The 15065-nt window shown below is 45.2% G+C and overlaps 1 pseudogene; it reads left to right on the top strand.

The window, feature by feature from the left end:
* The first annotated feature begins 749 nt into the window (after window positions 1-749).
* LOC101956781 (small ribosomal subunit protein eS12 pseudogene) lies at window positions 750-3047 on the top strand (annotated as a pseudogene).
* The last annotated feature ends 12018 nt before the right edge of the window (window positions 3048-15065 follow it).

Genomic DNA, 15065 nt, shown 5'->3' with positions numbered 1-15065 from the left:
CACCCACCCTTAGTCACCTGGCCCTCTTCCCCTCCCCCTGAGCGCCCAGGGTTTCATCGTCACTAATACAGCTATTGTGGGACTGATAAGTGGGAAAGAAGCATCCAGAGGCCGAGAGGCCTGGTGGTGACAGAAGCTGCCTGTGGAAGACACCATGCGGGTTCGGCCTGAGGTTGAGTCATCACCAGCCTGGGAAATGCACTGGTGATGATGGATGCCCAGGGCCCTCGGATGTGCCCCTGACACTATTTGCACAAACAGGGAACTCAAACGAATGGGGTTTTTCACAAGCTTACATAAGTCAGTTGGCAGTGCACAGTGGCCCAGCTGTGCGGCATGACAGGACAGAGCTTTGCGTTCCTGCTCAGGAACAGGTGACTTTCAGAACCAGTTTGCCTGTGTCAGGACTTGAAATGGTTTGCTCTGCCCTTCTGTTGTCACAACCCCCCTTTACTCTTGGCCTTTCTCTTTGTGAAGACTTTCTTTGCAGAGGGATCCTCACCACTGGGACAGTAGGGCTACTGTTGCTTCCAGCAGCCGCCCAAGGGGTTTGCTTTTCTTTGGGACTCTGACTTCCTTGAAAGATGTGGCAGGGAGGGAGCGGCAGGTGTGTGTGGTTGGGTCTTCAGAGAGCTGGCAGGGGGAGGTGGGGATGGTGCAGGGCCAGGAAAGGGGGGTGGCTGGAAACGCCCCTCAGCACATTCCTGGGTCATCTCCAGGTGTCCGTTCTGGCTCGGTGAGAATTGGCCATGGAATGGACAATGAATGACCTCATGTCCACTCATTGGCTCCTCCCATCATCCCTGCTTCTGGGCATGCAGGGCCGGGGTTATCATCAGGTGTGCGATAGGAGAGAGTCAAAGACGGCCCCTCACCTGGCCTTGAGCTCCGTCCTCCCCGAGGCTCAAGTGGCAGGCACACAGGTACTGCTGAGGTGAGGAGTCTCTGTTTTGAGACCACATCCAGGTGTGGGCCACACCCCACTGTCAAAGCCAGGGCACCCATCACTTATCCTTTGGGGCCATGGGACATGCTGGCAGCGAGCCAGATCTGATTACATTCCACGACTGATTGATTGATCCTTTTGATCGCTCCCAAGATTATGGAGACCGTTGGTTTTACACAGAGGGCAAGCATCTCATCTGAGGCTTTGCTCTAGATTTATCACTTGTTAATAAGAAAAAGGATTTTTTTCCTTATTCAAGAAAATACCTTGTATGTGAAACAATGGGGTCATGCTATGTAACATTTTTGTAATTTGAATTTTCCCTTTTATTTTGCTGTGGATGCCTGTGACTGTCATTGCCATCATCATCCCTAGGTTGCGGATCTTTCTGTCATTCAAATCTTTGTGTTTGGGAATGAATATATAGACTGCTTTTAGCTTTCTGCTTTTCTCAACATGAATGGCCCAATAGCCAAATCTCTGTTTGTGTTTATTATTTAACAAATATTTGTTGAGCATGTTTTCCTTGGAATAAATTGCTACAAGTGGATTTGCTGGGCTAAATTTTGTGTTTGTGTGTTTGTTTGTTTGTGTGTATGTGTGTGTGTGTGTGTGTGTGTGTGTGTGTGTGTGTGTGTTATAGTTCTGGAGATTGAATCCAGGGCTGTGCATATTCTAGGCAAACACTCTTAACATTGAGATATAGCCTATAAATTGTCTTGCTTTTTTTTTTTTTGAGTCTTGCTAAGTTGCCAAGGTTGGCCTTGAACTTGTGATTCTCCTGCCTCAGACTCCCCACTTGCTGTGGTTACAGGTGTATGCCACTGAACTGGGCTTGTTTTTAAAGTGACCACATTCAGAGTAAAAAGTTCCAATATCACAGGAGGTAACAGAGTGAGAACTCAGACTCTCCCAACCTCTGCTCTCTAAAGCAATCAGTTTCTGGACTATCCTTCCAGAAGTTGTGTGTATGTGTACCTTTCTAATATAAATCGATTCATAACCTTCATAACAATATAAACAGTGATTTTCCTACTTAATGTATCCTAGGCAACTTCCCACATCAGCATGATGGCTTCATGTCATACCTGTATCAGTCTCTGATCAACTCTTCTTGTAAAAAATTATAAATCAAGCTGGGTGTGGTGGTGCATGCCTATAATCCCAGCAGCTAGGGAGGCTAAGACAGGAAGATCGCTAGTTCAAAGCCAGCCTCAGCAAAGGCGAGGTGCTAAGCAACTCAGTGAGACCCTATCTCTAAATAAAATACAAAATAGGGTTGGGGATGTGGTTTAGGGGTTGAGTGCCCCTGAGTTCAATCCCCGGTACCAAAAAAAAAATTACAAATCAATTCTAAAATGAGCATCTTTATGTCTTGGTGAAGCTGTACAAATGAAACTGAAAAAATGCTGGAAGTGGAATTGTTGAGCTGAGGTGTTAGGTCCCTTTGCCATTTTTACAGCTATTGCTAAATCAGTGTGCATGTTTTAAATTGTCACATGCATTTATTGGCTAATTATTTTACAGAAGGGCTGGGTCTGTTTACACCTTTACCAACAGAGTATCAGGATGGGAGAGTGTCCATTTCCTAGTTTTATTCACTAACATCATGGATTGTGAATTTAGAAATTCCTGCTCTTTCCCTGCCACTGCTGAGTCGCTCAGAGGCAGAAGTTGCGTTTGCTTAAGATTCGGCCTCACTGGTCACCCAGTGCACAGCCAAGGAAGGCATGGCTGTTAGAGGTGTCAAGGACATCAACGCTGCTTTACAAGAAGTCATGAAGACTGCCCTCATCCATGGTGGCCTTGCACGCAGAATTCGTGAAGCTGCCGACACCTCAGACAAGCACCTGGCCCAGCATTGTGCACTTGCATCCAGCTGTATGTCAAAGTTGGTGGAAGCCCTTTGTGCTGAGCACCAAATCAACCAAATTAAGATCAACGACAACAAGAAATGAGGAGAATGGGTAGGCCTCTGCAAAACTGACGGAGAGAGCAAACCCCGAAAAGTGGTTGGTTGCAGTTGTGTAGTGGTAAGGACTATGGCAAAGAATCTCAGACCAAGGGTGTCATCGAAGAGAATTTCAAATGCAAGAAATGAGCAAACAAATTTTTAGTTCACATTCCTCAAAAGAAAAATATATATATGTGTGTATGTGTGTGTGTGTGTGTGTGTGTGTGTGTGTGTGTGTTTATTCATTATGTTAAAAAATTGTTTGGTGTCTGTACATCCAACTGTATTTGGCCTGCTGTTAGCAGGAGACCCTCCCCACCGTTGAGATGGTGCATCCGGCAAACAGATGTGGCACGCTCTGTCCCCAGCTTTCTGACCAGCCTTGTCTCCATTGGGAGGTTTCCCTGTGAAGTCCAAGGAAGTGTCCCTACTTCTGAATGTACACCTGTGGTTTGCCTGGGTTTGGAATGCCAGTTGGGGACAAGCCCTCTGGCTTTCTGATAAGGGACCTTCTGATGTCATATTTTTACTTGGCTCTGTCTGCTCCTTCTCTCAGCCCGCACCTTCCTGAAATCTCCATCCTCCAGTTCTTGGGGTCACAAGATAAGCTGAGCTCTGACTGGTTTTGAAGGAGATGGGAAACGTGAGCCGCCCTGCCAGAAGGTGTCCTAGGACCTTCCTGTGAGACGTGGATAGGGATTCGTAGAGCACCTTCCCATGCACCAGGTATCTTAATGGCTACTTGAGATAGGTCACTGATGGATCCCCCCATGGGCCTGGAATGAGGGCAGTAAGATCCCGGCTCACAGAGGTTCAGAGTAGTTGAGGGGCTTTCCCAGATCCACAAAGCCAGTGGCTGGCAGAGTCCAGAGATGACCGATGCTAAAGCCTGTGCTCTTTCCACTGTTTCATATTGCTGAAATAGACAGGTCCTCAGTTTATACCTGTCAGGAATCTGGAAACCCACCCCCAGAGAAGCTCTGTAACTCGAGATTGGAAGGGCGCTGGGGATTCGTGTAGGTTGCAAGAGACCTTCCAGGAGCCAGAGCATCCCCATTTAACAACCATGGTGACATCATCCCAGTCTTACTAGGTCCAGGCCAGCTAGGTCCTTAGATAAGTGGTCACAATGAGCCTCGGGGAACATTCATATCGTATTCTACTTCCTATAGGTGGAGGGACCCTTCAGGGTCACAAGTGTGGCCAAGGTTCCTAGGTCAGGGAGCAGGCTGAGGGACCCACTCACAGTCTTCTAGCCCCTTTTTGGGCAGATGGGGCCACGTACATCCTTATGTACCCTCTAGGTGACATTTTATTTTTCTAAATGATAACATATTTGGACTGGTTATTTTAGCACTAATTTTTCTTATTTGTAAATATTTATTTCTTTTCTGCTGACACTTGCTGTGAAAACTCTGAATAATACAGTGCATAATACACTGAAGTGCTCCATAAATATTTGAAGAACAAATGAGTATAATATATAAAGTGTAAGTTCCTTTGGTCTGCCTCCCAGAAACAACCACGGTCAATAGTTGGCTGAGTAAACTTTCACCACTTTTTTTCTAGACGTGTGAGTGTGTGTGTGTGTGTGTGTGTGTGTTGTGTATTTTTTCCCCCACAAAAATGCACTCAGGACACGAATTGCTCTGAATTTACTTAACAATGTGTCTTGGGCACACAGAGCTCCACTTCCTTTCAAACATCTGCTTTGGGTTCCATCGTATGGATGTTCTACAATTTATTTAACGAGGCTTTTATTGATGAACATTGGATGTTTCCAATTTTTCATTTTTTCAAACAATATTACAAATAGCAGAATAGTTTGAAAGGCCTATGTGAGATGGACAGGAAAATTCTGGAGCACATTAACTCCCTGCTGGAAATGATGGATCACCTGCTTTGGGGAAGCCATGCTGATCTAGACACTCAGAGTTAAACCCTTTCTCCTGGGTCCCACTGCCTGCCACCTGTTCCTTTACCCTCTGCTTGTCCCTGGTATGGATGAATTTCTTATCTGCTAGTTTCTGAGCTCTCAGTGTGGGCTAGCAGACTGTTTTCTTGGTCATTTCTTGTTTCTTTCCAGAGGGCATTTGATTTTGCTTTTTATGTTTAGTTTTTCTTACCAAAATTTTTTTATAAATGTAAAGAATAAAGTATTCATATGACACAAACAAGAAAGTCTGCTTCCCCCATACACTCATATATCCCTGTTTTATATTTTTCAAAGATATGCAAATCCAATTCCTTTTATTGCTTTTTAAAGTATTTACTTCCATACTTCTAGCAAATGTGTTCATATTGCAACTTTTCAGATTTACAAATTTTATCATTTTTTTTTAGCATTCCCTATTCATTTCTCCATGTGGAGAAGCGTCCACTTTGTTTTACATTTCTCACCCATTTCCTCCTTGTATATGTTCTCATAATAGTCCCCCATACTCTCAGAGGAGTTATAGTACAGCATATATTTTAATAGATCAACATTTAGCGTTCACAGTTCTTGGGCTATGTCATATTCAGCTATGAACACTTTCTTTTGGTTATACAACTTTTTGTTAACTCCCAAATTAAAAATTGTTTCTTTTACTATTTTGTTTCCACACTATCACCCAGTTGTGTAAATCTCTCCATATATTCAAACATATCACATGTTTATCAGGTTCATGTTCCTGAGAAAGTCTTCTGGAACATTCTGACTTGTTCTGGTCTGAACTGGTTGCTTTTTATGCCTGGTGTATTCCTGAGATTTTCCTTCACAGTTATCCTGGGAATTAGTTTCACTTCTCTCCCAAGTAGTAGTTCCTGTTTTCCTGAATTCTATGTCCTCCTTCTCCTTGGTTTATTCTCTCATTTGTTGGAGCACATTCTCTGGGGATAACAGAAAAAGGGTACTTTGGAGGTAATTAAAAAAAATTGTTCCTCTTACATACTTTTCATTTTCCCACCATACTTACTTTGATAGTTTGGCTGGGTATTGAATTATAATTTGAAAATAATTTTCCTTATGCATTATGAAGGCTTTGTTCATTGCCTTCTATCTTTTAATGTGCTTATTGAAAATTCTGATGCTACTTTTAATTCTTTGTGTGTGTGTGTGTGTGTGTGTGTATGTATGTATGTGTGTGTGTGTGTGTGTGTGTGTGTGTGTGTGTGAAATCTTTTATTTTCTCTGTAGAGGCTTCCAGCAACTTTTTGTTCTCAGTGTTCTGAAATTGTTACTTGGTATTATTTGATTTAATTTTATTTGCTAGGCACTGAGTGGGTTACTTAACATGTAAACTCATGTCCTTTATTTTTAGGAAGTTTACTACAACCATTTGGCCTCCTATCCTTTCTATTTCTTTTCTCCCTTTTTGAACTCTTATGTGGTAGATTACAAAATCAGTCTGATCCTTGTTTCCATGTCCTCGGCCATGTAACTTTATAGTCCCCTTCTATGCTGATTCCAGGTTTAGCAATATGTCTTGCCTTGAGCCAATAGGATATTGGGAATCATGACACAAGTAGAGGACTAAAGACCATTTGTGCGATTGACCTTTCTTACCCTTGCCTGCCACCACTACCGTGAGAACAGGTCCAGGTTGGTCCACTGGTTCTAAAGTAGAGGAGAGACAGGTGGAACAGAGCTAACCCTAGGCCAAGCCCAGATTCATGAGTAATAAGTAATTGCTGTTGTATGGCACAGAAATTTGTTCAGAAATGTTGTATCAATAGATGATATATCTGATTATTTGATTGTTGGACCTCTTAGCATAGTTCTTGAATTTTCTTCTTACTGTTCTTTCTGGAAACTCTTTCAATTCTATCTTTTATCCCTTCTGCTGAGTTTTTCAATTCTGCTATTCTGTTTTTAATTTCCAGAAACCAGTTTTGATTCTGTACATGTCATTGTTGCTTTATAGCATTCTATTCTTTTTTTTTTTTTTTTTTTTTATGGAAGCAATAGCTGGCCTGCCTGCCTTTCTCTCTTCCTTCCTCCCTTGCTTCCTTCCTTTCCTTTTACTCCTTCCCTCCCTCCATCTATCCTTCCCTCCCTTCCTTCCCCCTTCTTTCCTTTCTCCTTCTCTTCCTTCCCTTCTCCTGTCTCTCTTTTTTTCATTCTTGTGCTGGGGATTGAGCCCAGGGTCTTATGCATGCTAACCTCATGCTCTATCACTGAGCTACAGTCCTAGCCCACTCTTCTCCACCAATATAGTTTTTTATTGCACTAACTATTATTTTTCTCTCCTAAGTTTTTCCTTTCCTTGCATGGTCTCTTTACTCCAAGTGGTATTTTTATTTGGTTACTTTGGTCCTCTATCTTTTACATTGGGAAATTTCCTCTAATGCCTGATATTCCTTGACTGTCCATTTACATGCACTAAAAATCTGCTTGGGAGGTTTGTGTGTGTGTGTGCGCATGTGTGTGAACATGTACATGCGTGAGTTCCACAGAACAGCAATCTTCAGTGGGGAGGACTTCAGACTTTTCTCTAGGGATGGCCAGATGATGCAGAGCTTTGAGGCTGTTCTGGCTTCCAGCTTTCTGAGAATCTGCTGCGGGGAGCAGCAGAGGGGTCTTGACATTCAAAGTGTAAACTTACCCCTGCTTCCCTTCCTCTGTGTGGTGCCTATGCTCTGAGATGTGTCTGGTGTCCCCTAAGCCAGAGTTCCTCTATTTAATGTTTCCCAGAAAATAATCCTGCATCCTCCTCAGTGGGCTGAGGGGCTGTTGCTTGGCTGCAGAGAGTTTGAGGGGCATGTGAACCCTAAAGACTGAGCACAAGGGCTTCCAGCTGCCCTCCTGCCCACAGCCCCACCTTTTCCACAGGTCCCTGGTTCCTCTAATTCTCAGGGCTTTGTATAATTCTATGGTGAACATCAGGTGGCTTTTTGGCTTTCTTCAGTGCTGACTTAGGATTTAGTTTACTTAGGTTTGCTAAGTCAGTTCCTCTCAGCCACCTACTTTCCAGTTCCAAAATTTCGTTGCTATTGTTTCCTCTCTTGTTCTTCCTATCCTCAGGGATTTATGGGCAATTTTTTTCTTACATAGTATTTTCACGGGATGTCTTTTTCACTTCTTTAATAGCACATGATCATTATAAAATATTAAAACAACCCACAGCAAGGGAACCTCTTTCATAACGCACCTCCTCCATATCTCCTCTTCAGTAGCCCTCTTCCCCGATAGTTTTGCTTTTGTGAATTATATGCATGTGGGCACTGAAGCAAATACGAACATATATAAACACACAAACTCTGCAAATATGAGTGAGATCATCATACTGTGTGATCCTACTCTGGAACCACTCTATTCCCCCAACACTAAATTTTAGTCTTTTAATCATACACAGTGAGCTACTGCTTGCTTTTATTTTTTTTTTCTCTTTTGTACTGGGGAGTGAATCCAGGGGTGCTCAACCACTGAGCTACATCCCCCGCCCTTTTTTTGTATTTCATTTAGAGACAGAGTCTCGCTGAGTTACTTAGGGCCTCACTAAGTTGCTGAGGCTGACTTTGAACTTGAGATCCTCCTGCCTTGCCTCAGCCTCCCAAGCTGTTGGGATATACCTGGCTAATAGAGCTGAACTTGATTTTTCTTTTTCTTTTTTTCTGGTGCTGGGATCAAATCCAAGACCTTGCAAATGCTAGGCAAGGGCTCTACTACTCAGCTACACTTTCTAATAAGCTGGGTCGTGTTCCATTATACCATAACTTATTGCTCCATCTCTTATTAATGACATTTAGGGTGTCTCCAACATTTAGCGTGTCTCCAATTTTTGTTACTGTAAAGATCGCCACTCTGAATATCACAGTACCTTCATGTTTGCAGACCCTGTCCTTTTGTCTCCTTAGCTGTTTCACTGCAGTGGGACTGCGGGTTGGGCACGCATGGTTAAGACACTGGTGGATAGTCAGATTGCCTTCCAAAGAGAAGTACCAACTCTTGCTCTACTCATTGGTATAGGAGAGGGTTTTTCCCTTCACCAGGCTCTTGTTCTAATTATTCTTCTTAGCTGTTGCCAATTGGTTGGGCAAACACAGTTATCTGCTTTGATATGCATTTCTTCTAATAATAAAGTTGAGCCTTTCCCAGGGGCCAGGCAGGCTGCCTGGACCATGGGGAGAGCAGTGGCATAAGGAGGGACTAGTACAGAGAGCAATGTGCACACTTCTGGATTTCTCTGCTGTCCCTGCACAAAGTCACTTAACTGGGGCAAGCACAACCTTCTCCCCTATCAGCACTGGCTTGCAGCTGATAGGTCCTCAGGGCCAGAGGGGCCCTCAGGGTGGCTTGGCACACGGTCTGTCAGAGTCTGGGTCATGGTTGGTGATTCTGGCACCCAAATGGGTTTTGGCATTCACAGGGATTTACATTCCATGAATGTAGTTGCCCTTTTTTTTTTTTAAAGCTTTCTTGAAATCATAAAATACAACACATAGAAAATGTTCAGTTTAGCAAATTATTGAAGGCAAATACCACATAACTACTACCCTGGGCAACTCTTGACTTTTAATAATACTGTGGCAAGTGGTGCTGGCACTCGCCCCTGGACTGTAGGGCTGTATGTTTTCCTCGAGCCCACCTGGGTCTCTGGGCTGGAGAGGGGTGTCCCTCAGTTGTGGGAGCAGCACTCAGGTGTGTCTCTTCTTGGGTGGGTGTTGGAGTCCAGTACAGGAGTGGGGCTTTGAGTCTGTGGCTTGGGATTGACCTCTCAGACCCACTTCCTTGACTGTGTCCCGGCAGATCAGGGAACATTCAGATGGAAAGAATTTGGATGGGATCCAAGGGAACTAGGGAATACCTAGAGATCCACTGTGTGACCTTCTGGAGCAGATCTAGAGGCCAGGTCACGTTGGCTTGGGATTTGGGGCTGACTGCAAGGCATTCACTCCATGGCAGAGCTTGGTCCCCCTGCCCCAGTCTGATTGGGGGCATAGCCTCCTTCTCCCCAGGAGGATTTGGAGGAGGACCACCTGGTTTGGGAGATTTTGCTTGTGGATTGGACGTGGACATGAGCAGCTGAAGGGAGACAAGAACTGTGTGCTCTTTTCTCTGGAGGAGGGACCCAGACCAGAAAACCTTCCTATCCTTGGTGGTCTACCCCCTCTTCTGCACCAGCCCCCGGAGCCATCTCCAGGTGGGACGTCTTTCCCCAGTAACCATCCCAAGTGAAGAGCCTAGTCCACTGGAGGGCAGCCCCACTTCAGATGATGGGCCTTGGCCCTTGTGTTACCTGCCCGCCTCCACTTCCTGCCTCTTCCTGTGTTCAGACCCCACGGTGCTTCCTCCCGTCTGCCAGACATGAGTGGCAGGGAGGAGGGCAGACTGAGTGCCCACCTCCAAGGGCTAAGGGTTCTCACGCAGCAGTGCTTCTGTCCAGCAGAAGGTTCCAGGAGCATGAGGATGTTCTCTCTGGTACCAGGCAGCACGGGGAGGGAGCTGGGAGACAAGCAGGCTCCACAGGGCTGAGTGTGGAGGAGCAATAGCCAGGGGGCGGGGCTTCCTTCCTGAAACCAGATGTGAAGGATGCAGAGGGCAGGCCAGGCTGAGGGGCAGAGCTATGGACAGAGCACGTGTGAAAGCCTGGTGGTGAGGGAGGTGCCCAGACAGGCATCATGGCTGGAGGAGAATGTGAGGGGGAGAGTTCGAGGAGGAGAGTGAGAGCAGGTGGGACACCTGAGAGATGTGCAGCGTGTCAGATGCGCATCTTTAGAAGGTTCCCATGGCTGCTGTGCGGAGGGGAAGGGTCTGGAAGGTGGGGCCTGTTTGGACGCTCCTGCAGTTATCCTGGGAGGATTGGCAGTGGGATGGGAAGAACTGGGGGTGGGACTGGGTGGGATTTCCAAGGACTGGATGCTGAGGAATGGGCAAAAGAGGGCCTAGGTGATGGGGACGCATCCTGGAGCTGGGGGAGGGTGGGGGAGGAGCAGGTGTGGGTGGGAAACAGGTGAGCTCTGTTTGGGTGAGCTGTGATGGAGGTTCCTGAAGGTCATCCAGTAGAAGGTGTGGAGTGGGCCTTTGGATGGAGCTTAGGGGACACTGGGAATCACCAGCCCCTTGTGTGCCTGCTTAGTTCTGGCTCTTTCCCTGAAATGATTGCTCTGCAGTTACTCTGGACCAACCTGGCCTGGGCAGAATGTGGTCCTGACCAGGAGACAGGCACAACCCATCTGTGTCCATGTGCGGGTTGTGTGCATATATATTATGGGGGCTTTTGCATTCTTCTGACCCAAAGTTAGATAGGAGGGAGCTGGGGATGAGAGGAGGGAGGAACCAGCAAGGGCACAAGGTGGGACCTGCCCCAGAAAGATGAATTTTGCTGTGTAAAGTTAGGCTCACCTTGCTGACCCCAGCTGATCCTGGCATTGGCTAATGGGAAAGGAGTCGTCCCAGCCCCTAAGCTCTGAATCCTGGTTTGTATGTGTGACAGTCATGTTATTCTCAGGGGTTATATTCTGAGCATAATCCCATGGCTTAATTACACCAGTGTTCCTCCAGGGACTAGAACTTTGGAATACAAGCTGCAGTTCAGTCCATGCCAAATCCAATGTAAGCTGTTTAGGTGTGGATGGTGTTCTAGACCCCCGTGGGATGTGTGCCAGTTTAGCTGTCCCCCCCTCCAGCCCCTGCTCCTTGACTGTTGTGGACCATCTGGACTTAGCTCTACTGGGATGCCTGGAAAGCCCCTGAGATGGGCTCTGGACCAAGATTTAACACACATCTCACGTTTTCTCCCAGCGGTGCCTGGCTGGGAGAGTCTACTCTGACCATGAGAATCCACTTGTAGAGGAATCCAGAGAGGGATCAGTGGTATTGAACAGGAGGCTTATGCTGGAGTACCAGCCGTGATCTTGGCTTCAAACGGGGTAGAGTGGGAGGCCAGGCAGTAGAGCACATCTCAGGAGTCTCGCTGCAGGGCCAGGTTTGCTGAGGGTCTGGGCTTCCCTCTCTGCTTCCGTACCAGCTCTGTAGACTCATCTCCAAAGGCGTCCACTTCTCTAAACATGAGCCGTGGCTTCCCTCTAGTTCACCACCTCTAGTTCACTCCTGTCTTTTCGGATGATCTGACCCTCCTGGGCAGCCAGGGCAGCCTCCTGATTCCGAGGCTCTTATCTTTGATCTCTTTGCAGATTCTGTTTTGTTTGCCTAGAATGTTCCCATTCCTCCTCCTTACTCCCCTCTACGCGGCCAATTTCTAAGCCTCCATTGCTCAGCACACAGTAGGTATTCATGTTTCTCAAACGAATAAATGTAAATAAACAATAAATGTATCCTTTGGACCTCAGTTCATTGTCATTTCATAAAGAAGCTGCCTCTTGCTCCTCTTCTTAATTTACCTCTCCTCTTACATGTTCATCACCATTGTGCATCCTCCGTTGTTGGGGACCAGCATCTGTCACCTGCTATGTTAGCAAATATTGTCGGTTTGAATTGAGTAGCAGGAGCTTTCCATACTTAGGAAAATGGGTGAAACTTTCTTATTCTTCTCTTCACTTTTTGAGGGGGGGGGTATTTTTATTTTTCTCAGATTTTAAAAGTGTCTTAGTAGTCAGTTCCTGATTTCATGGAGCAGGTGGTTTTTGCATGAACCTTGGAGCCAGGGAAGGATGTTCCTGAACAGATGAGTAAGGAAGGTCACTTTAGGCAGAGAGAAAGTCTTGGGCTAATGGGAGATGAGGTGAGATTTATTTTTCTTCACTCAGAGATGGAGAAATCAGATCAGTAACTCTGTGTTATCTGTAGTCTGATTTTAAACTTCTTTCCTGGGCTTAGGCTCCTCAGAACACGTTCTTGCCTTGTTCCATCCTCATGTTCTGTTATTTTGTATTTCCAAGACTTTGCTGGGGTTCTTGGGCCATGCTTTGCAAGCCTGAGCTTTTCTACCTTTTAGCAAAAGTGAGATTTTCAGCAACCTGCTTCTCGCCTAATGTTCCTCAATTTCATGTATCTTCATAGTTCAAGTGACTTCATGCTCTATCTAGTCACACATGTCCTTGAATTGTTTCTTTTATTATTTTTATTTGTTCCTTTTAGATATACGTGGCAGCAGAATGTACTTTGACATATCATACATACATGGAGTATTACTTCCTGTTCTTGTGGTTGAGCATGATGTGGAGTTACTGGTCGTGTATTCATGTGCAAGCATAGGAAAGTTATATCTGATTCATTCTACTGTTTTTCCTGTTTCCACCTCCCCTCCCTTCCCTTCATTTCCTTTTGTCTAATCCAGTGAACTTCTATTCTGACCCCCTTTCCTTATTGTGTGTTAGCATCTTCATTCAGAGAGAACATTCAGCCTTTGGTTTTTTGGGATTGGCTTATTTCACTTAGCATGATATTCTGTAGTTCCATCCATTTACAAGCAAATGCCATAATTTCATTCCTCTTTATGGCTGAGTAATATTCCATTGCGATTATGTACCATATTTTCTTTATCTTTCATCTGTTGAAGGGGCACCTAGGTTGGTTCCATAGCTTGGCTATTGTGAATTGAGCTGCTATAAACATTGATGTGGCCGCATCACTATAGTATGCTGAATTGTTTATTTTTATGTCAGCTATATGATTTTTGCTGCTAGGGTCTAAGGAGGCATCAAGTGCCTGAGATGTGTTCTCTGTCCCCATGGAAATTGGGGTCTACCTGAGGGTCAGCCACGACAGAAATGTCTGCGTGGTATTTTACAGGTCAGAAGAGGGACTGATCAATCACTGTTTCTAGGTGGGAGCATCGGGCAAGGCTTTATGGAGGAGACAGCCTATGGGCTGAGTCTTGGCATGTGAGGAAGGGATGTCGGGTAGGGAAGACTTCCAGTGGTACATCTTGAGCCTCTTTAAGAGGAAGGAAACAGGGTTTTCAGTAAGGACAGTGGGAGGTTTTAATGATGAGGGAAGGTAAAAAACTGAGTCTGGAAAAGTAGTTAGGTGCTAGGTCTTAAAGGATCCGCTCTGTGCTGGAGAATTCTTACCTGCTATGGCACAGTGAGGCTTGGTGCTAATTTTGATAAAACAACCATAAAAATCAAAGAAGGGTCATCAGGCCAGGTGCAGTGCTGCACACCTATATTCCCAGCTATGTGGGAGGCTGAGGCAGAAGGATGGCAAGTTTGAGGCCAGCTTGTGCAACTTAGAAAGACTGTCTCAAACTAAAAAATTAAAAAGGACTAGGGATGTAGCTTAGTGATTGAGAACCTCTGGGTTCAGTCCCCAGTACCACACACACACATACACACACACCCCAACAACAAATACCACCACCAACAAAACCAAGAAGTGTCATCAGGCACCATAAATACGATAGTTTAGGGTGCAGAGAGCTGGCCATGGGGAGCCAGGCAGAGATGTCCTGGTATCTAGGAGAGTGTTACTGAGGGCCACCCAGCACCTGGTGACACTTGGGTATCATAATTGAAACTGAACTAGGATTTCAGCTGTTAAGTCCTCAGTGACTTCCAATGAGAGTTTTGGGGACATGAGGGTCTTCTGAAAAGATCACAGGTTGCCACCTCCTCTGCGCTCCGTGCTTACACTGGTAAAGAGATTTCACCACTTACTTTATACACTTTTCTATTATTTGGAATTTTTACAAAGAATATGCTACTCATTAAAATGATAAACATTTTGTCCTATTTCTAAACAAACGAATCAGTAAACACAGGGTGTCAGATGTAACCTAGAGGGTGATTGGTGGCCTGGGGCTGAGCTCCAAGGAATGGTTCTGAATTGTGGGGGTTGCAGGATCTGGTTGCAGCATGACACAAAAACAGAGGCACCCAGTCAACGCCTGGTTGGAAAAGGTACGTGAAGTTATGATACAAGACAAACTGTCATCGCGGATTAAAACTCTTCTGTGATCCAAGGGGAGAAGTCATGTCTTGGAACATTTGCTAATCTTTTAAAATTTTACCAATGTGAAATAAATCAACTGCTTGAGACTGGCTTGCTTAAAGGTTATTTATTCATTCAGTATTCATCACACTAATATCTGTTGCTATGCTCCTCTGCAGAACACTCAGAAGAAGGCGATGCACAGGAGGTGGGTTGCTGAGAGGATGGGAATTAGAAAGAGTATGGTTTTCACCCCATGTGGATTAAGATGCTATAGTTCCTGGGGGATATACAAAAATCAGCTTGAAGTACAGATTTACTGTGTTTATTATTGTCAGATTAATGTGAAA

This window comes from Ictidomys tridecemlineatus, chromosome 1, assembly GCF_052094955.1.
Source record: "Ictidomys tridecemlineatus isolate mIctTri1 chromosome 1, mIctTri1.hap1, whole genome shotgun sequence".
Lineage (NCBI taxonomy): Eukaryota > Metazoa > Chordata > Mammalia > Rodentia > Sciuridae > Ictidomys > Ictidomys tridecemlineatus.
The sequence above is the reverse complement of the archived record's forward strand: the minus strand, read 5'-3'. Positions and strand labels throughout refer to the sequence as shown.